This window comes from Mixophyes fleayi, chromosome 8 (genome assembly GCF_038048845.1).
Source record: "Mixophyes fleayi isolate aMixFle1 chromosome 8, aMixFle1.hap1, whole genome shotgun sequence".
Classification (NCBI taxonomy): Eukaryota; Metazoa; Chordata; class Amphibia; order Anura; family Limnodynastidae; genus Mixophyes; species Mixophyes fleayi.
The window spans coordinates 28034476-28058252 of NC_134409.1; the positions used below are offsets into that span (position 1 = coordinate 28034476).

The 23777-nt window shown below is 40.0% G+C and overlaps 1 protein-coding gene across 8 annotated transcripts in view; it reads left to right on the forward strand.

Annotated features, from left to right (window-relative positions):
- Nucleotides 1-208: 208 nt before the first annotated feature.
- RALGPS2 (Ral GEF with PH domain and SH3 binding motif 2) overlaps nucleotides 209-23777 on the forward strand; it is a 136029-nt gene continuing 112460 nt past the window's right edge. Inside the window, exon 1 of one of the 8 annotated variants that reach the window (XM_075182227.1) lies at nucleotides 209-429. The gene's annotated coding sequence lies outside the window, so the exon portion shown is untranslated. The remainder of the gene's footprint in view (nucleotides 430-23777) is intronic. The other 7 variants (XM_075182229.1, XM_075182228.1, XM_075182230.1 and 4 more) reach the window with 7 other exon arrangements.

A 23777-nucleotide genomic window follows, 5' to 3' on the forward strand; every position in this document is an offset into this window, starting at 1 on the left:
AGCCACGCCTAGAGGGCGGAGCCATATCAATGAATGTCATTTGTGCCTAACTCTTCACTCCTGACTCTTTCCACAGTTGGAGCCTCAACTCTTGGCGGGAGCGCGCACGTCACGTCACACCTGCCCCCTCCCAACCGCACTCTCTGTTCCCAGTAGCCCCGCCTCTCCTCTCCCAGCAGTACCAGTAGCCTGGTCCGGCGGGGGCGCGCACGTCTCGTCACATCTGCCCTCTCCCAGCCACACTCTCTGTGCCCAGTAGCCCCGCCCCTCCTCGAGCAGCAGTACCAGTAGCCTGGGCAGGCGGGGGCGCGCACGGCGCTTTGCCGGCGTGTGAATGAGAGAAAGAAGAGAAACGGACAGGACAACGGCCCCGAGCTCCGGGGAGCGACGCTCACACCGGACAGAGGAGGCTGAGCTGGCTTTCTGCAGGTAACTGTGGTGCGGGCATCTGGTGAGGTCCTCAGAGCCCCGTGGGGTCTGTGTGGTACCCGGGGCCGCTCCCTGCACACTAATAGTGAGATGTGCTTACCATTGTACACGGGCATGGATGTATGGGTACAATGTGACACATCTCTACTACGTTTATTATGCTGCAAGAACCAAAGGGCTCCTCCTGGCAGTGGACTTACTCCTGTGGTCACTATAGGCTGCTTTCAGATGAAAGATTAATTGAATTCCCTAATTGCAGCTGTTGTGCAACTACAAGTCCCAGCATGCCAGGAAGACAGGTGAAGCAAGATTGCCCCAGCCCCCCCCCCCTCGCCACCTATGCTGGGAGGTTGTGCTGTTCTGTCTACCCCAGTGTGTTGGGATCCTTTCAGTAATGATGTGATGTGAAACATTGCAGGTCAGACAGAAAGTGTAATGTATAAGTTGGTTCTTGCAGAAGCTGAGTGTTCAGCACCACCCAGGTGGATTGTTCTCCAGTGACTAAGTTATTTATGCCTGTTGCTGTTGTTGGACTACTACCCCCATGATACTCTGCTCAGCCAGTGGTCATCTAACAGCTTTTCAGTATGTTGTCTTGCATGTGGCTGCTCATGTAACACACCAAAATGTCAATTTTATAAAACTTCAGTTATTTGAATTGTGCATTGATTGAAACACATATATTTTGTGGGATTTCCTCTTATATTCGGTAAGGACCTGATTTTTCTTCTTCCTCAGAGGTGGTGTAAGATAGACTTTTTCATATAGTTTTAATTGGGTGCATTTTGCAACTTCTACTTGCATTATAGGGGAAAGTGCATTTCTATGATTAGTGTAACATTTAGAATATTATACACTTACAAAGTCACAGTAGAACCAGACACTAAACTATATCTATAGTTCCAACTTTTTTTGGGGTCAGGTCCAAGCACGATAGGTGAACAAGCAGCTTGAAATATGCTGGGAGCACACTAGTGCAAAATAAGTAGCTCTGTGGCTCAGCATTTTTTGCAGTTAGTAAATGACACTTAGGGGTAGATTTATCAAACTTTCTAAAAAGAAGTAGAGATGTTTCCCATAGCAGCTAATCAGATTATAGCCATCATATATTTAGTCTGGTTGCGATGGTTAACACCTCTACTTTACCTTTTTAGAAAGTTTGATAACTCTACCCCTTAGTATTTTGGTATTGGGTTAAGTGTCTCACCATTCAAGTGTTTAGTTTTCATCAGATGCTTTTGATTTTTGAGCAAACATTCATGGTTTAAAAGCTTTTGATAAGTGTTTATTATTGTACATTACAACAGATGCTCAATACATTTTCTATTTTCATTTTGTTTTTCATGATTTAACACTTTTGTCTTTCAATTAAAGTGATGTTTATGAAATACTCTATAACTGTTACTATAGTTTCAGTCACTTTGTTCTATAGTGTCTTTGTATTTCTGTTTTTGGTCTTTGTATCATTTATATATATATATATATATATATATATATATATATATATATATATATATATATATATTCATACGAATGCAGTGTGTATTAAAAACTTTGTTATTTTATCTTGCAAATCTTTATAGTTCATTGTGTGAGCATTCACGGTCTCTGGCATATGAGTGATTCACAAAGTTTATTGCAGGATAGATTCTGAGCATGTTTGAATTGCGTGTGGTGTGTTTTATGTCCATTATATTCTTCCCCCAGCTTCTCTGTGTTCAAAGGATCAGCAAGTTTTGTTTATCTCCCCACCGCACCTTCTTGATGGTCCAGGGTCTATTTCAGAATGCTGTGGTGTGGTTTTGTCATGTGAGCTGTGGAAGGGAGTTGATAGAGGGTAGCTCTCTATATTATCTATCAAAGAACTGACCCCTTTTTATTTTTACATTAAGTCTCTATCTCCTCTCTCCTTATGTGTTGTCTGTTTAGTTTTCCTTTGTGCGTTTATAGGGTAGATATCGTAATTCCACTTGCAACAAGTACAATGTATAGAATGCCTTAGTAACTGTATTTTATGCATTTAGATCTGTTTTAGTGGAACAGTGTTTTTGGCCCAATGTAATCATGAGAGGTAACATATTCAGTAGTAAGCACCTGTTCTCAGGGGGTTTTCTACGGTCAGTTAAATTTACAGGTCACCATTTGTCAGTAAAATTACAGTTGGGGAGACCTTCTGTCCTTGTAGATGAGGCTGTTTGGTGTCTGTTTGCTTTGACGGGATGCTATGGGCACAGATGGTCTTGGGTCATTTGGGACCCTTGGATTAATGTTGATAAATAGATACTGGTTTTAGACAGCATTTTTTTTTTTTAATCCTCATAGAGGCATGCTGTGACCTAACTTTGCAGTTTTCATATTTGTGCAAAGCTGTGGCCTATGTTAATCTTGAGGTTTGCCATAATGTCCTAATTCCCTATTTTTGCGCCTGGCTAGTTAATACTGAAGTCTGTAACTATTCTCAAATTCAGCAGTCATAAAATCCTACACCTACATAACTCTATGTGGTTGGCCTGCATACAGATTTGTGCTTGATTAAATTGTTATTCTTCTATTATTAGATGCATCAATGAAACTTTGCTAATCGTAGTTCAATTTTTCGCATCTTACTGTTACTTTGGCTATCGCTGGTTTGTTTAACCAGTGGCAATAGTGCCACATATGATCTATGAGAACATGCTACTTTTAAACTAAGGAATCATTAGCAGACTAATAACTTAAAAACATCTGTGTCTAACAGTACCCTCCTTTTTTTTTTAGGATTGAAAGAGACATAATAAATGAGTAGTGATCACCAGGTTTACTTACAAATAGCAGTAATGTGACATGAATCTGCATTCTATTTCTCCAGTTTCATCCCTGTGATTGAATTGTTTACTTGTGTTCAGACCAGGACTCAGCAGACATTTTATATGAAGTTGGAGGCTAGGACATCATTTGAGTTCACTTGCTGTGCTCTTTATACCCCAAACTTATAACTCCACCATCACTTATACTTTCTGCAAAAGTTTAGTAAGATGTATTCATTCCATTATGTGTTGCCTTCTTTATCATGACACCATCCCCAATTTGGCGAGTATTTTAAGCTTGTATTCTAATTAGAGAGCACTAGATTTCATGCCCCGTTCCTGTTCCCCACTGTACACTTCCCCATGCCAGTGTACATGGATCGCTACCAGTCATAGCAATGGGCATTCTAAACGCTGGGTCATGGGTTCGATTGCAACCAGAGTCCTACTTCTGTGGACTTTGTATGTTCTCCCCAAGTTTGCCTGATTTTCTCTCAGTGCTCTGGCTTTCTCCAAAGGTTCAGAAACATACTGGTGTATCTGTATGTCTTTATGTGGTAGAGAATTTTAGACTGTAAGCTCCAATATGGCAGGGATTGATGTTAATGATTAAATACTCCCTGTACAATGCTGTATAATGTAGTGGTGCTATATAAATAAACAATAGCAGTTTATATTTATTACCATGGACAGAGCTGCTTAGGCCCCACAACATCTCCTGAGTTTTTAGCCAGCTCAGGTTTGTCCGAGGTAATAATAGTAATGTACGGTACTGAGCCCTTGCATCAATAAACACGAAATGTCTGCACCATTGGAATCAGTACCCAGCATGTAGTCCTTACAGACATGGCTCTGCTGCACTGGAGCTACTGTCATGTTTAATGTGCTGACAGAGCGCGCAACTTGCTCATAGGTTTCAAAATCTTCAACTTCTATTAATTAAATGACACGTCGCTATTCTAAATGATGATGGCGGAACATTTGCATAGTAGCTCCGCCCACTCACCGAAGCAGAAAACGAGCTGTGTGAGGGATAGAACCAATGAGAAGCCTCAAGCACAGGCCATGCAGCTTCTCATTGGTCACCCTGTTCTCATCCCCGTTATGCAGTCATTTTAAAGTGGTGGAAAAAAAAAATGTTCTTTGCTTCAAGTAGTTAGTGCAACTTTAAGACGTATTTCAGTTTTCACATGCTTTACACAGTGACCGCATATGCCATGGCCTTTCATCTCCAGGAGGTCCAGGTGATACAGGGTTTACATTATTAATCCATATATGCCTTTATATAAAGAGTCTGTGGGGTATATTTACTAAACTGCTGGTTTAAAAAAGTGGAGATGTTGCCTATAGCAACCAATCAGATTCTAGCTGTCATTTTGTAGAATGTACTAATTGATAACTAGAATCTGGTTGCTATAGGCAACATCTCCACTTTTTCAAACCTGCAGTTTAGTAAATATACCCCCTTGTGTTACACCCATAACCTTACAAATTATAGACTCCATATTAGTGCAAGCAGATTGTTCTGCATGTATATTTAGAAACCTGTTTGCTTAGAAAGATTTTTATATGGAAATTAATTAAAGCACATTTGATCATACACTGCTACAAACACCACAATTCACTAAAACCATAAATATACCAAAGCTAGAAGATACCTGAGCTACAAGTGCAACTTTAGCATATTCTTCCCATATAGATCTATGCATTCCCTTGTAGTCATGTGGTTTGGTTGAGCAAGCTTTTCCTATTTTAGTTTATTTGTTTTTTCTTTCTTTGCACATCGAGACTTCTTGTCTGTAGGTTTATAAAATGACCCTTATGACCATACATTGGGAAAGTCCAGAGGACAATCGCCTGCACTCAGCTAGCCTTGAAGATTAGAGCTCCAAATATTTAAAGTTCTGCCCTAATCTGGAACGTTTAGGATGTGCTTGTAAATGATGTATGTTCACAATGGATTGATTTACGCTTAGGTTTAATGGCCTTTTCTTAATTTCTACACACAGTAACTTGTTGCTTTCAAACTGTAGTTATGTGCGTGTCAAAAGTTACTTCCCTTTGAATTATCTAGTACTCCATTCTGTATTACAGGAAGTTTATGTAATTCTTATAGTCTTCCGTACTTTAGGTTACCCTCTTCCAGTGTTGTAGAGTCTGGTCACTGACTGTTAATTTGTCAGTTTGAGAATCAATCTGTTGTAGATTAATAAACTAGGTGCTTAGTAAAGGGCGGAGATAGCTGAGCTATAAATGGTTCTAATTCCTACCATTCCCAGCATGTGTCAGAGGGGTGACTACTAGGCTCTATCAGATTAGTAGTTAGAATTGTTGCCTCACAGCGCTGGAGTCATGAGTTCGATACCTGAGCAAGGCTCTATCTGCATGGGTTTATATATTCTCCCTGTGTTTGTGTGGGTTTTCGCCAGGTGCTCTGGTTTCCTCCAAATACATACATAGCGGGTTAGTTGACTGATAAATTGAGCTAGTGCTTGTGTGTTAATGAATTTAGATTGTAAGCTCCAGTGACAGATGTAAATGTCAAATATTCTCTGTTCAGCGCTGCGTAATATGGTGCCACTTTATAAATAAATAAAACCCTGATACTTGCTGGGTGACTGTGGGGCCTTTGAACGTAATTTGGGATTAAGATGGCAAAAATATTTTTTAAGCTATAAATTATTACAGTTGGGTACGCGTTATATTTACAAATGTCAAGAAGCCAGGAAAAGAAACTCCATGTGTTTCATGTGCTGACATCAGAGGGATCTGTTTTTTTTTTGTGGTAGCAATTTTTTTTTTTTTTAAACACTATTTAATATAACATTTATTTTTAAAGAAGAATGCCGACGTTAATGTGATTGTAGTTTTGCTGTAGTTCTCCCCCATGGCTGCTAGCCCAGCAAATAATTTTATTGACGTTGACTCTGCTTAGTCCTTAATTCACAGGACATATGTTCTGTTATGAAACTGCCCAGCTTTGTTTATGGAAGTCAAGAAAAGTTGAAAGATAAGAGGCTGGCCAAGGCCAGTGCAGTTTTTTGGCAGCTGAAATGTTCATGACAGATCTCTGTGACACTTCTTTGAAATATGTGCTGCAAACCTGCTGGATGTTTTCACTGAGTAATGAAGGATTATTTTTGTCCCTCTACAATATCCGAATTGCAGTGTAGTTTTTTGTGTCTAATTTATTGTTCTTCTGAAGTATTTCAAAGAAAATGTATAGTCTCTCTCCCACTCCTGTTTCCTGCAACTAGTAACACCACAGGATCTCTATCCCTTCTCCGTGGTGACCTCTGTGCATTGGTTGGGTTACATTGTTCTTTGTGCAGTAAAATGACTCATTAATGTTTTTAAGAGGTATTTCTACCGAAAGAGGAGTAACACATGATATTAATAATTAAACATAGTGGGAAATTGGCTTGTGAGTTTCAAAACGTCACCTATAAACCCGACGGCATTGCAATAGCAAATACAAGTTTTATATAGAACAAAAACTTTTAAAGCCGTAGTTTACACGTTCAGGTTCACTAACCTAATTAATTAAATGTATTATATGAGTAATGTACATCAGGCGCCCATGCTGTAATTTGCAGTCATCCCTCTGGGAGAGATTTGCACACGCTTTACTTGCATTAGTCCCTTGTAACCAAAAATAGACATAATTCTTGCAGAATGCAGAAGACCCTCGCCTGGTAAGTTGATTGTAGATATTAGTTGCATTTGCAGTGAGCCCAGTGTGATAGGTGACTGCACAGTCCTTTCAGACTTGCTCAACTGACTCCTTATTTGTGAATGGTAATTCAGCGTGTACTGATGCTGAATCGCCAATCGGAGTGATCGATATTGGGGATGTTTGTGTGACTTCAGCAGTGGGACCAGGCAGTTTATCAGTGAGGTTAGCATGGCAGCAAATCAGAATGAATGAGCTTCATTCTGATTCGCTGCCAGACTGTCTTTGTACTAGTGGTGAGCTTAGTCCTGCGAGAAAGACTAAGGTAGTTATGGGCAACTTGGCTTAGATTGAGGGCAGCATTTGCGGCTTTCAAGCCTTAAAAAGGGTCGCACAGAGGGAGAGCACACTGCACTCCCTCCTCCCCGAATGACGCAGTGGAGGTCACATGATGCAAGAAGTTGACTGCCCCTGTTCTCTCTCATTCGCTGCTTGTTAAGCAGAGAATAAGATCAGGAGTAGCCAGCAGGGGGTCCCGATGGGCTGTGGGCCGCCCATTGCCCACCAATGGATTAAGGGGTAGATGTATAAAACCTTTGAAAAAGGAAAAGTGAAGGTCGTGCCTGTAGCTGCCAATCGGATTCTAGAATGTACTCGATAAATGATAGCCAGAATCTAATTGGTTTGGTTGGGAGGCAGAGTTGTGTTAGTTTTGTAGACTAGTTCAAGTAACCTTAACACTAGATTACAGTTTTTCTAAGAACATGAATGCTTTTTTTTAGCAATATGTTTGCTAGGAATTTGTTGATAAAGACAGGTTAGGCGCTTGAACATATTATTTAATGGCCAGGATAGATCTGTGGTTTAAGTGTCTGCACGTGTGGGCTGTGTTGACCTGTCTCCTGATCCCTGCACATAGTTCATGTAATTAAGTGTGTCGGTGTGACAGAGGTGCTATCTTAACACCACTTTACAACAGGTGTCTCTTGACCTGGATTTTATGGGTGTTAATAAATTATTTGATCTAATTTTCAGGAATGCCTTTTGAGTTTACTCTGGGACTACTGCAGCTTTCGGAGGATACATCTGCTAGAGTTATCTCTATCGGCAGCCATGCTGGTAAATACAACTTACCCGGGTGCTCTATGACTTCATTACCATTATGATGTGCGTCATCTTTAAAGTGAACCAATAATGTAGTAAATTATATTTAGTGCATTAGCTATCATGTCACCTGTGTACAGAATCTTTATTCTCCCATTGATGAGCACAGTTAGTAATGATGAAATAGCTAGATGGTTATCTTTATATAATCTGATGCTTGCTCAGCTGATGGTCTTACATATGTACTGTACACAACACAGGACACAGTGTATATGGAACACTCATCCAACAACCTGGCCTTATTTTTTAATAATTAGTGTGGGGAAGCCAATGCCTGACATCAGTGTGGAGGGCAAATTAAAAATAGATTTCTCCATGGTGCAAACTGTGATTGTTGGTTTTGCCTGAGACACCTCATGGTCATCTGTAATAGGTTAGTTTTTTTATAGCGCTGATTATTACGTGTCATTAAAAGGACACTTTAGCATGTTTAAAGTAGCATTTCACCCATTTGCTTTTTTTTTTTTTATTAAACAAAAAAGGCGACTATAAACGCAAGCATGTGTCTTTCTGCATAGAGCATCTTATTTCTCTGCATGTTTGCATTTCATATGAGTGGTGTCTGCTATTACTGCTTTGTTGACTAAGTAAAATTAGAGATTTCTTATCTACAATGGAACAATGTTTATTGTGGCCATGGTATCACATAAGGTGCAGGCCATCCCATATTGGGGATCTGTCCCTGATCATGATGCTTCTTATTGCAAGGTCATCACTGGCTGACAAAAGCCTAACTTGATGTTCATTTTCCATATAGTCTGTAGATAGCTGAATTTTGCCTCACAAAGCTACCTGTGTGACAGGCTGGGATTCTTTGTTTTTAAATGAATAATAATTGTATTCATGGTTTATCTGCTGTTTGGCAAACATACAGCGAGTGTAGTTACAGCATTTATTATAGGGATCAGTAATCTCTATTTTTTGGAGCATGCTATGGTCGTAGACTGACAAAATGTAAACTGCACATGAGTATGAGCCTTAACTTGGCGATTACACATGGGCTTTGTTTCTCTAGTTTGTTTCTTTGGTTCACTGTTTTCATTTCAGGAAAGTCATCCTCGGACAATGCATATCATTTTATGCATCATTTCCCTACAAAATCTTCAAACCTCCTGCAACAGACTTCACTTTGTTTAAATGAAACGTCCACCCCCGATTATTTATTTTACAGATGATCTACCCTCCACTGACTAGCAGGATAACCATTGTCCCACACCTGAGACCTCACACTTCTTAAAAAACGGACTCTGGCCAGCTGACATCCTGGATGAGGGGAAGGGGGCTCCTCTGTTAAATAAAAAATGTTTGGTTGACATCTTCATATCCATCACATTAAATCCAGGAGATTGAAATGACTTGGTGACCTGACACATCCATTAGCTTTGCATCTCATTCTGGCCTATCGCTTAAAAATGAAAAATAAAATAGAAACACCTTACACTATTAGTCTTACCGTTGTCTCTTTTCTATCGGCCTTCAGCTAGGATCTCGGGCCTTGTGCTAATGTGTTATTCACATGGTTGCATTTCATATGCTCCTCTAGGGAAAGCTAAAAGCTGTTAGTTTAAAATGTAACTGTATCTCGTGATGGATACGGTTTTTAGGAAGACACAGAGCTGGCATAGTATACATTGTTTGGCAGCTTTGGTCTTTGTGAGTGTACCGAGCTGACAGTCAGCAGACACAAATATTTATTCAAAGCATTTTATGGAATTAAATGTTGAGCAAAACCACTAAAATAAATCCAGTGTCTGCCAGTTGTGGACCTTTCATTTTTACTCTGCTTTTCCCCGCAACCCTCGTGTCTTTTTCTACTCCACCTGGCTCGACTTGTTGGGAGTTGTAGTTCACCAACAACCCCATTGTTGCATCGCTGGTACCAGGTCTCTAGCTCTCTCACACCGGTGCTTCTGCATATGTGTTTAGTTCTATGTTGAACAGTGCAGCCCTCGAAATGTGTAATTTGTACAAGTTTATATGAAAGGTAAAGCAACAATTGAGTGCTGTAAATTAGTATGGAGAAAAGTCTGGGTTATGCACTGTTGTTCAAATTAACTATACAGAACAAAGGGGAATTCATTACATAAACCTCTGTATATTCATCCTGCTATTTTAAACCGCACATAAAGTACAGAGCAGTCACAAGTATTATTGATTCCTATGGAAAATGCTCTTTCTTGTTCACACTTAAACATTTGTTAAAATCTGATGTCCTTTTGTTTACATGTTCTTTGCCCATGGATAATTGTGGGTACAAACATGGGTGTATGCGAATCCTAGAAGACCGAATATTACACACTCTGCACGTCATTTAAATTAAAAAAGGGAAGTTTATTTTGTAGTATAGGAATGAAATGTCAAATGACACAGACGGACATATTGGCTCTCTTAAAATGATTGAGATTCCGCACCCTCTTCAGTGGAAAACTACAACTATAATGCTGATCAGCTCATAGCGTAAATCTAGAATTGTATTTATATTTTTCATTATTGTATGCTACATTGTGCAGCCCACAAAATGGGTAACGTGGGCCGAAAGTTAAAGCACAGCTTGAGGGCTGTAAATCGAAAGGACAAATCCCTTGCGGACCCCCATAAAAGTCACACTGATCTTAAAATTAACTATACAGAAAAAATAGGAGTTCATTGCAAAAGCCTCTTTTTTAACAGTCTGCTATTTTCAACCTGTTGAACAACAATTCCTATAAGGTTTTGGATAGATGCCAGTCACTTTTGGCCAGAATATTGGGGTAGTTTTAGTAGGATTTTTAGTTATAGGTTTTGCACCCTCATTGTATTCGAAATTGTAGCATTTTTTTTTTTCTAAGTCACAGCCTGTAAGACTTTGAGTTTGTGTAGTGCTGCAGATAAAGAGCTTTTTATTTGTTCTCTATCATTAGTGAGACATCTCTATCCAATGCATACAGTTATGGTCAGCATAACCCTTCCAAGCATCATTTATCAGCAAACTAGCCCAATTATCCTCGCAGCAATGGAAGGCTATATCTAGATTACAGAAAGGGGCTGTTGAGTTTTCGGTGAGCTCTATAATATACAGTAATAATGTTCGTTCAGAAACATGCTAGGCATGCATATCTTTCATAATGTTAAAACTGCTTAAAATTACAGATGAACAACTTTATACAGTAGGCTAAAAGCAATGTTGTCTATGTATTTATTTTTTTTAAATGTCACTGGTACAGACCCAAAATGTCACATATTGAGAAATAATGGCCTCTGTCTTAAATCATTGCACATAAAAACAGACTTAAAGGCCACTAACGATATAAATATTCTAATTGCATTTTTTCAGTGTGTCCAGTAAAGTAAGAACTGGTCACTAGATTCCTACTTCTTAAGGTAACATTTAAATGATGTACCCTGTTTGTACAGTATTTGTCATTTTAAGAATGAATGTATATGCAGTGTTTATGAGAATGTAGATCTTCAGCTCACCAGTAACCAGTGACATCACTGAGGCATGATGTATACTCTGCGTCTATGAGAATGTAGATCTTCAGCTCACCAGTAACCAGTGACATCACTGAGGCATGATGTATACTCTGCGTCTATGAGAATGTAGATCTTCAGCTCACCAGTAACCAGTGACATCACTGAGGCATGATGTATACTCTGCGTCTATGAGAATGTAGATCTTCAGCTCACCAGTAACCAGTGACATCACTGAGGCATGATGTATACTCTGCGTCTATGAGAATGTAGACCTTCAGCTCACCAGTAACCAGTGACATCACTGAGGCATGATGTATACTCTGCGTCTATGAGAATGTAGACCTTCAGCTCACCAGTAACCAGTGACATCACTGAGGCATGATGTACAAGGTGATTCAAAAGTCGCAGTACACCCTTTTATTTCAAAAACTCTACAGGAAATTGGGAAACCTGAATACTCTAGTAAGGTATGGGTGACGTGGTCTATCTTTTACGGTATGTACCAAACATGGGCGCCATCTTGAAATCGGACAATCGGCCCAATTCCTGTAGAGTTTTTGAAATGAAAGGGTGTACTGCGACTTTTGAATCACCCTGTATACTCTAGATTCCTACTTCTTAAGGTAACATGTAAATGAAGTACCCTGTTTGTACAGTATTTGTCATTTTAAGAATGAATGTATATGCAGTGTTTATAAGAATGTAGATCTTCAGCTCACCAGTAACCAGTGACATAATTGAGGCATGATGTATACTCTGCGTCTATGAGAATGTAGACCTTCAGCTCACCAGTAACATCACTGAGACATGATGTATACTCTGTGTCTATGAGAATGTAGACCTTCAGCTCACCAGTAACATCACTGAGACATGATGTATACTCTGTGTCTATGAGAATGTAGACCTTCAGCTCACCAGTAACATCACTGAGACATGATGTATACTCTGTGTCTATGAGAATGTAGACCTTCAGCTCACCAGTAACATCACTGAGACATGATGTATACTCTGTGTCTATGAGAATGTAGACCTTCAGCTCACCAGTAACATCACTGAGACATAATGTATACTCTGGTCTATGAGAATGTAGACCTTGAGGTCATTGTTTCCTAGTGAATTGAATGGCTGCCTCCACTGCTTACCTTTGTAACTTTGTTTTTGTAATATTCCTTCCCCGCTAATATTTACACTGTCCCTCATAGTCCCTATATAAATGCATTCAGCGTTTGTTTAAATTTGGTGTCATGCTTTCTGACGTTTTTTTTTTCCAGTGTGTAGAGTTTTCTTTTGGCAATGTTTTCTGTATGAGAAGATTGTGTTTATAACTAACTGTACATATTGAGGATTTGTGGCCAGGTGACTAAGCTAGCTGTGTGTCTGTGTGTACAGTACCGCTTTGTGGCTCATCCAGAAACATGTTTCACTGTTTACCCAACTGAGATTCAGAAAAAAATGTTCTGATTTGCCCTACCCATACAGCTCAAATTATTCACCAACCATAGGTTATCGCTGTGGTAATATGCCTACCATGTGTTTAGCAAGTGGTTGTTTTACCCTACATACTAATCGCAGTGGTATCGATCACCGTTGTCATTTATTCTGATAAAAACAGTAAAATATTGTATGTATTGAGCACAGAGGATATTTTCTTGACACGGAACACAGGCGTTCTTAAGAAAACTTTCGCTTGCATAGAATCTGGGTAAAGATTGACCTTTGTGACATTTTTGCCTTATTGACGTGTTGTTGTTTTTTTTTTATGTAGGGAGGAGGGTGTTTTATTTATTTGTAGTATGAGATTTTAAATGTGTTGTGTGTATGTGCAGCAGAACTGAAACTAAGGCAGAGGTATTATATTGTGTTTAAACTCTTAACACTTATGTAAAGGGTAAAAAAAAAAGTCTCTTGCGGCATGTTCCTGTCCTACCTTCAACCCTGCGCGAGCTTTAGGAAATGTATATATGTAATGAGCCTGATGTGTTTTTATAATGTTTTAAATGTACAAGAAAGCTGTGCGAAAGTGTTCCAAAACCAACTCACCCTTGTGGTGTAGTGGATCAGCTGGTCTTGGCTGTCTTCCCCACTCCTGAGTGCTTGGAACCAGAGAAAGCAGCACTGGTAGCCCCACAGCAGTGATGTACAGGATTCCCCATGCAGGAATCGGAGAGCGGAAGTGCCGGACCCCCATACAGTTTGGATGCAAGGGGGGACCAAGCACAACAGCCAAGCTCAAGGGCTGTGGCTGAAGGACTGCTGCAACAGAGTTAGGTAGCCAGCCACCTGAAACTAAATTTGGAGGGACAGAGAGCCGCCCCCCCCCCCCCCCCCAACTAGCATGTGAAATCTGTATAAAAAGAATGGATTTGTAGCCCATATGCTGTGTACCATCTTCACTGCCTTTAACTGTGTCTTTTAAGAGCTATTTCTGAGCAATGAACAGGACTACTGCCAAAGATCTTGCTCTGTACTTGAGACACCTGCTGTGTTTCTGAGACCTACAGATAAGAGCTAACTCAAATCTATCCTTTAGCTGTTCTGTGTTGAGCCCAGTCTCTGCCTTAATGCCCTGCCAGCTACTCGGCAGTCCTGACCCAAAGTAAGGGGTTAGGAGGGTTCGGCTGGAGTAACAAGCTGTAGCAGTTACACACAGCTTCTGGTAAGCGCTGCCAGAGACTGTGCCTTGTGGTGCAGTTGACACGGTCTGTTGTAGGTTTGGCCAAGCAGCACTAGGAGTGGTAGTAATGGCTGGTTACTGACTAAGGGGGGTATTCAATTGTTCCTCCGGGCGCTGCCGGAACGAGCGCGTTAAAACTATTACCGTTTATACGGTAATATTGCGCGTAATTACCGTTCATACGGTAATTTACTCGCTCAATTTCAGCTCGCTGCTCAGGGAGCTGCGAGCTGAAATTGAGCGAGTAATTACCGTATGAACGGTAATAGTTTTAATGCGCTTGTTCCGGCGGCGCCCGGAGGAACAATTGAATACCCCCCCCTAAGTGTCAGTGCGATCAGTCTCTGCTGGCTCTCTGATCTGATAACTTATCAAATCAAACCGACCATATATCGCCTCTATTTTGTCAGGAATCCGCTCCTGACTACCTTTACCTGTCACAAACCGCACTCATAACTTGGAAGTTTACTGTAAGGGGACACACAGGATTCCAGTGCTCAATCTTGCATTCACCAGTTGCTAAGGTTACATATCTAACTGGTCCTTCCCCCAACACAGGCACCCACTTCCAAACCTTTCAACTGCCACCATCTACATATAAGGCCCGTAGAACGCCTAGGACTTAATTACCCAATTGCGCACACTCTGTGCTCTGATATGAAAACACTTCCCACACTGGTATTTAAAGGGTTAGCACAGCCAAGCAATCAACCTCTTCTAAACAGACAGTGAATTCACTTTGAGCAATAAAGACAGCACTTATTACCTTTTAGATTTAATATACGAAAAAAGTACAATGCTTACCGATTTATAAAAACAAATAAAGCTGACATAACATATAGCAAAACACACAAAATAAAAAAGGAGAATGTTTGAGTATAAACTAGAGAAATTGGCTTAGAAGATGGACAAATTATCAATGTGGATTGATTTCCCAAAAGTCTGACAATATCTTGTAAGTGGTCTCATCTTTTAAAGACCCTTTTTCCCCTCCTACAGGGGTTGGTCTCCAGGGGAGGCCTGTGACAGTTTTACAACCACAATTTATATCTTCCTGTTTAATACCCAATTCTAAAATGTAACCTAGCTTTTCTGGGGAGTGTCAGACAGACCCAAGTTAATTCTCAATAAATCTAATACAAATTTACATACAGATACCAAACAGGGATAGGTCAAGTTGTTTAGTTGAGTTGATACTCATTTACTCTCATTCCCTGCATGACACAGCTTTATTCGATGTATGAGTTACCCTTCATCATCCTATTTATGAATGTGCTTGATCACTAATTATATTGATTGTAAGTGGTATTTTGGAATTATATTTGCCTATATAAAATATAGAAAGCCATGATTTGATCAGAGCCCATGTCTCTTTGTGTTAGATCGCTTGCTAGGACATGCTTGCTTTATTTAAATGAAACTGAAAGTTAATAGGCATCTTATATTAACAGCTTAGAATTGTAGTGTACATTATTTTAAACTTGTTCTGACATTTTTGCCTTTTCAATAAAAACATGATTTATCTTGTATAGACTGACATACTTTTAAGTGGAAATGGCAGTTTTATTTCTACATGGGCTGATAAATATGACTTTTTAAGTTTGCTTTTTACTTTAATTCAGCTTTATTTATAAAACTGTTATGGTCTTATGCAGCTGTATTACAAATTTGAATCTTGAGATGGTAAGGGGGGGGGGGGGTGCAGTGACACACGAGCTTAGATTGGGGCGGAAAGGAAATGGGTCCGTGCTGACCGTTGTATGTGCATAAAAGCTACTTTGTCTCAATTTATGTTTGCAGTCTGAGTTGGAAATATTTATTTGACCAGTAAGAGTTTCTGTATGTGTAAACATAATTGAATGGCATGTTTTGCATGTACTTCAGTCTGGTTATTATGTCGTGACTTCTGCTACAGATAAGCAATGACCAGAATCCAGAATTGATTCTGCATGCGATAGGTAGTTTATAATAACATTGTATTGTTAATTCCTCTAATTGTGGGTTAAATTGTGCTGCACAAACCAGTCAGTAAATGGTATCCACAACGCTCTTTAAGCCTTCCAGTCAGTATATTGCATTTTCAAAATAAATGTGCTGTACATTACTATAGCGTTCTTAATACATTACAGTCCAACGGGAGATTTAAACGTCCCTATTTGTTGTGGAGTGAAGTCTACGCAGACGCTTCAGTTAGCTGTGCTGTAGTAGCATCATGCATTCTGTTTCTGTGTGATATTTTGGTAATCGTCTCATAGAGATGCGAGCAAAAATTAGCAAAGTATTCATCACCGTGGTTGCCGGCTTTACACGCGTAAATACAGCGTGCGAGGCCACTTTAGCAGCTCTCGCCTAATTAAATCAAATACTAAAAATGAGAGGTTTGTATACTTGGTTGCCCGCTTATGTGTCTAAGTTGTTTCCTGCATGATCGAAACTGAGCTGTATCCAGAATTCCTGAAATGAGTGGACAAGGCTATTCAAAAATGCAAGCCTTATATAACATATACTAATAAGTGGAGTACAGTATAACTAGATTTTAATTCTGCAATATATTTAATGATCGTATTAATATTTTGCTAGGTTGCTCTTATTTGGAAAAGGGTTTAAGATTGATATTTTTCGGCATGTAGAGTGCAGGTAATAATCCCTACATGTCAAGCCGCAGAAATTGATAGGTTTGAGCTAATGTGTTTGTTTTTTTTCTTCTTTAAACCTCTTTATCAGTATCAACAATTATTTATATTGCGCCATGTAATAAAATAGTATTAGAGACCCTGGTGACAGGTTCTCTTTTCATTTGCATCTTTGAACTTGTAAGCAGCTGTGGAATATGTAATTTAGATCATGTTACTGTTTTTTAAATATTAGACACCAGAAAATCCGTGTGACTAAACAGGGCTTTATGATACTCCCTTTTATCATGTCTATTCTAGTATTTTATTCCACTAAGACGCCAGCACATGATTAATCTGTATTAAATCCCAATATGTTCGGCAATCCCTTAAATACATTTCTATGGCTTCTTTGTCTGCTATCTCTTGCCTCCTCCCTTTTGCTGCCGGGATGATGAAGAAACTTGCTCGACCAGCCCCCGCACTGAGCCCTGTAGTAATCGCTCATGTAGGGATTTCTCACAAGTGTATAACATTTTAGGGCGTGTCGAGAAAAGTCTCATTCAATAATGAAGATATCTGGTGACCTGAAAGGAAAGCCTTTGTGAAGCCTTTGGCAAAAGGTCTCTGTCCTCTAAAAAATAATCTTCTTTTATACAGGAAATAGTTCTTGTTTATTAGATAAACATTTTGGAAGGAGAACAGACACAGAAATTTGTTGCAGAACTGTGTAATAATTTCTATTGCGTTCAAAACAGGCTCATTAAGCTGTTTTATACCTCACATTGCAGAGTGAATGCACATACACTGCTGATATGTTTTAAAGCAGTGGCGCACGCAGGGGGGGTTTCTGGGTCTCCAGAAACCCCTCCCCTTTCGCTAAAAAAGTGCCCTACATAGCGGCACTATACTATACAGCAGCCGCGGCGCTGTCATGGAAGCGTCCACAGCGGTGCTGTATTGTATACAGCACTGCCGTGGACGCTTCTTTGACAGCGCCGCGGCTGCTGTATAGTACAGTGCTGCCTAAACGGAGCTGCTGCGCTTGTACGGCAGCTTTCTCATTGTTTTGGTTTTTTTTTCGGTGGAGGGGAAACCCACCCCCTTAAAAATGCTCCGTGCGCCCCTGTAAAGGACAACTAGTAAATAATTACAAACTTATTTGACAAAAGGTAAGTAAATATTGTCACAAGCTTCAGTTTCCTCTGCTGCCTTCTTTATAAATCTGTTGTCTTTGACTTTCACACAGTGGTCAAATGGTATATCCTGAGAAACCTCTAATATAAAAACGTCCTTACTGCAGTATTTAGGGGCCATGCTCACTGGCGTGGAAATGCATGCTTTCACTAGTGTGTTTTACCACTGTGAACTCATGTAAACTGATATGCATTAGGAACATATTTCTTGCACTGATGTAATACTCTCTTGTATTTGCAGTTGCAGATGGGGGTGTTTGCATTATGGTGCAGTTTTTTTTGCCGGCTCCATTTGAGCATGTTTGAAATGCTGTGTTTAATGCAGTGCCAGTGGGTAATCCGAATTCTAGTGGAAGGTATTCAGTCTCATACCATCCAGCATTATTCAGAAGGAGTGAAGGTTTAATCTGACAATAATGGTATAATGGTGAGAGAAAAGGAAATTTGCCTCATTATTTGCCAATAGTAACCAACTGTGTGTCCAGAGTGGCTAGCATGGATGCAACAAGTCCTAAACAGCCACGAGGGATGGTTGTTTTAAATACTCTGTGAGAATGTGAACTACATGTTTATAGGTAATGGGTTAGTCTGCTGACAGCTCAGTGTGTGAGCTACCAATGTGGTGCTATCAGCATGCAGAGCTTTATTGCATGTTTACAGGCCAGTTTATTTTGTGCACAGTAAAAATAAAGATGTAGTGGTAATAAAAGTTTTATTTACTTTTTCCTCCATTAGGAAACGTATATCTGCGAGTGATTTTATTGTAACAACAATAGTCTAGTGAATATTGCTCATGTGGAACAGCTATAAAACAGAACTATGGTATGTACATGAAGTTGTGCTGTGCAAGCCAGAAGATTGTCATGTACTGCAGTATTGGCAAAATATCAGACTGTGTGGCTCCAAATTGGCTTTATACCATTAAAATAATACTTATTTATATTATTAGTAGTAATAATATCCTTATCGGGCATGCTGTAGCAGCAAGGTGACACATCAGTGACGCTCAGCCGGTGTGCCAAATGGGCAGATCATTCCGTTTCACTACCTCTCTGTGTGGCCAAACTCTACACTGATCCTGGCGCTCAATTTAATCTGGGTACACACCTATGCAATCTTAGTTACAGAAATTGCATCTGAAGTATTTCACCAACGATTGAAATGCCCGATGACCATGCCGATTCATACTTACACACCTGCACAATTTCCCTTTAGATCTGTGATCTACATCTCATAACCATCTACTGAAAAGATTGTGTCTCTGTACACAGTCTACAGATATCTGCCTACGCTGCTGGTCGTGAGTGCGTACACACTTCTGTATTTGCCCGACATCATTTCATCGCTGATCGTGATTTTTAGAAAGTTTATAAGAAGCAAATCAGCAGATGCAGTGTGTTTTGGTACGTGATCATGGGAGCGTACACACTCTTGCAATATCTGAACAAACGGTTGTGAATCGTGCGATCTGCACAATAATTGCATCAGTGTGTACCCAGCTTTCTGTATGACCAATATTTTCGATTTGTATTTCAGTTCAGATCAACATCTGATACTCTGTTGAATACTGTAGCCTAGAAATGACATTACAGAGCTGTCACCGATTTCTGTTCTGTGTCTGCTGCAGGCAAGTGTGCAGTGTTTCCCCTGCAAAATTCCAGAAAGTGGCAGTAGATTTTTCACTTTATAGGATTGCTGTATGGTTTGTTGTACTTTTGTCTCTATAAACCTAATAAAACAAACGAGCAAAAAGCATTGTCCTTAAACTTGCTGCTTGTATCAAGACTTTTGGCAGCCCCAGCAATATAGATGATAAAACTATTGTTATAATGGCAAATCTTAATCATTGGCTGAGTCATTGTGACAGACTAACCTGTTTTACTGATTGCATCATATGTAGTACAGTAAACCAATCCCAGAAATCTGTTTGTTTTCTTCACCACTTTCGTATTCTATACTGATCAGTTTACTTTATACACTATAAAATACTTAAGACCAGAAAAGTGGTTGTGTTCAAACTCTAAGAGACATGTTTTGTATAAATGTTTGCTAAAACTAAAAACATTCAACCGTTTATCATCATTTGTCTGCATGGGGCATTGTTCCATTTAATGTAAATTTATAATATATAAACTTATAATTATATAATAATCCCAACATATAAAACATATAATAAAAAACATATTGCTAGGGTAATTGACTACTGACCCTAGTGTGATTGTGTGTGGTAGGGAATTTAGACCCCAAGCCTTTCTTTTAAGATAATTCAACCCAATAGTAAAAAGAAATACTGTGTGACAGATCTTTAAACGTGTCCTGTCACAGTGTTTTGCTACATTTAGGTAGATATTTGGAGATGAAACCTGCAGTGCAAAACTTACTCCAGTACCTGTCCCATAATTCTATTGTCTACTCTCAAATGTCAGTCTTACTCATTTGTGATGATTAATCCTGAATACATTACTTGAGACCATGGTCTGTCTGGAAGATGGTATAAGGCAGTGATGGACAAACTACGGCCCGCGGGCCAGATCCGGCCCACTTAGAGGTTCTATCCGGCCCGCCAATATTTTAAAAAATTTCATTAAAATATGCAGAAAATTATTAGGGCCGACCTTCATTTTAATGCCTTCCCAGCTATTTCCTCCATTACACTTCATCATCCTTCCTAAAAGGACACTTCGTATGTCAATCACTCAAACACCTGCCCGCCCCCTAATGGCTGAAAGTCATGTGAGAAGAGATGGCTTGGGCCATATACTAAGGGGGGTTTTGATTGGCTGCTGTGTTGTCAGTTAGTGGCTCACCAGAAAGACGGATCTGCAACAACCTACTGAAATAAGTGGTGTGTCTGTACGATCGCTGCACTTATAGAGGTAACACTGCTATATAACACCCTCCCATCCCATTCCAAAAATTTGTATTATATATTTTGATATTTGAGTTTTTTAATTAATTATATTGGCCCGCCTAAAGTTTTTTTCTTTTTTATTTGGCCCGCGCCTGAAAAAGTTTGCCCATCACTGGTATAAGGTGATGCCCTTGTTGGCTGGGTATTTTTTGAGCCTTGGCAATTCTAGAAGCTCTGAACAAAATGACACCGCAGATAAAGAGGAGGCAGGCATAAACCCCTAATTTGGCCTGTAGCACGCACATAGATAATATACATTTTCACCTGTCATATGAGTACTGCTGTGCTAGACACAATAAATACAATTATTGAAGTCAGACTGCCTTTAATAATTTCAAGCAGGTTGAAAATGTGGTTCTGTGCAGAACCACTGCGACCATGACAATTCCAAGTGACTGCAAGCTTTGGTTCCTTTTAAATACATATTAATCACATACATAAAAGCAATGTGATTTATATACGTTGAATGTGTTTTAACACTGGATAAAAAAATGCATTGCACACAGCAACGTGTACTTGGTCTTAGCCAACCGTGATGATCTGTGATCATTATGTTTGAAGAGTAGTTTTTGTTAAATGCCCAGCGAAAGGACAATATGCATTTTTTTAAAGTAGGCTTTATTTTGTAATATTTGTAACTAAATGATAAAAGATTCTGCAGAGCTGTCATCTGTTCTTTACATATGACTGTCTGTTTACATGGTACTTGTACCAGGCTTGTGTTACGTTTGAACAAAGTGCTGGTTTTGGAATAACCCCCGTCCTGTTTCTTCAAGACCGAATAATGTTAAAATGAAAAAGCATTGTTCTGCAGCAATGTGCACATACATACATCTCGGGGAGGGGGTTTGAGATTGGACGTAAAGTTCACCCCTATGTTTGGAAATGGTGGCACTCTGCTATACATCCTTCGCATGGGATTGGTGAAATAAAGTACTGAGGCTAAAGCAGGCTTATGGTCTCAGCAGTGTGGCTTGTACTTTTGTTCTTAACAGTTCACTACCCCCTTTGCTGCTGTAATTGAATTTCTGTCAGCAAGTTCTTTGTTCCTCCAGACCGTCCAGCCTATACTCTTTGTGTTAGTAGCACTGCAATGGAACTGCTAAGTAGGACCAGCACGTACATGCAGGCAACTGCTAACTTGCTGCAACCTGCACAAATCCTTTTCAGAAGAAAAAACAAAAACCCTGTGTGTTTGATACAGTCCGAGAAGTATTCCGTTACATTTTATGAATGATTGCCAAGAGCGATTAAATGCAGACTAAACTGAGTTTCTATTGCTATATTGGGACTGTTCTAATTTAGCCGTGAAGCATCTGGATGAATTACAGGTGGTGAGTGTGCTGCGTTATATACATCACAAAGACTGCAACTCTTCTCTGAGTTCATTTAAAAGCCCCAGCAAACTATTGAATTGTAACCATATTACCCTTCCCTGCACTGTACAATTGGAGTATAAATGGCCGACCTAGGCTTAATTCTCTGAAAAAAACAAAACCGTAGTATGTGTCTTATACCACGTTCACTCTGTGTCACAGAGCATTCCAGCTCATCAGACCCCGTTCACACTGCACCTTGGACCGGAATATTCCCGGGTCGACCCCCGTTCATACTGAACCCAGGTCTGCCCTGGCAGTAAGTGTCAGTCATCCCAAGAGGAGCTTTGATTGGCTGACAAAGATGAGGTCATTTAAATTTAGCTTGCACTGTTCACACTGCAGGCAACTCGGGACTGACACAGGAATAACCCTGCAAAAGTTCCAGGTCATCAGACCCGGATAGATGCAGTGACCCTCGTTCAGACTGAGGCACGACCCGGGTCGTCAGGGCTTGCAATATCCCGGGTTTTTAGGTCAGATTGCCGCCTCTGCAATATCCCTGTTTTTTTAAGCTCGGTTTTTGCCCTGTCGCAGAGCATCCCAGCTAGGAGAGAACGCGTTCACACCGCACCTTGTACTCGGGAATTTCCCTGCTCGACCCCGTTCATACTGAACACGGATCTGCCCGGGTCTCCCTGGTAACATCACAAGAGGAGCTCTAAATGGCTCCTCTTGTGGTAATGATTTTTTTTATTTTCAATGGTGTTCAGTGAGACCTGGGTTAAAAAAAAAACCTGGGTTGTACCGTTCACACTGCAGGCGACCTGGGACTGACACAGGAATAACCCTGCAAGTCCCAGGTCATCAGACCCGTGATTTTGCGCCAACCCCCTTTCACACTGGGCTTCGACTGAGCTTGCCCCTGCAAAAACCTGGTGTTTTTTTTTAGGCAGTGTGAAAGGGGCATTAGTCTCAGCTGGTATCTAATTTTATAGCAACTTTGAGCCCTCCTCACTTGTTCTGTCTATTTGAGTAGGAAGTATCTAAAAGCATTTCTAAACACCACTGCTGCAGCTTTATCAGCTAATCTAATGTGCCTCTGTCATGTTCACAAAATATTTTTTGTTTTGGGTCATGGAGGTCTCTAACAAACGAGGGTCCAGGTTTCCTTCTCCAACATAAATACGTGTTTCCAAAAGTGAGAGAGCAGGTCATTGTTTCAGGTCAGGCTGCACCTCTTTATTGTTTTCTTGTTCCCAACGCTTATTGTTTGTCTTTAGAATTCCTAATCTTTCATGCCTGACACCATACAAGTGAGCAGAAAACCCTTTTGTCTGTCCAGCAGTTCTCACAATAAGATCTGGATGGGATTGTCTGCATGTACAAGAGGAAATGGCTATTCCTTGAAGGATTCATGTGTCAGTTCCTTTGCAAGCCGAACACTTTCATGTGTTATTAAACATTGTGTTCTGGGCGGAAGTCACAGTTGCTCTGAGATAGAGTATATACACCAATGTGTATACTCTCTTTGACAAAAGGACCAAAAGTTTTGAGATCCTG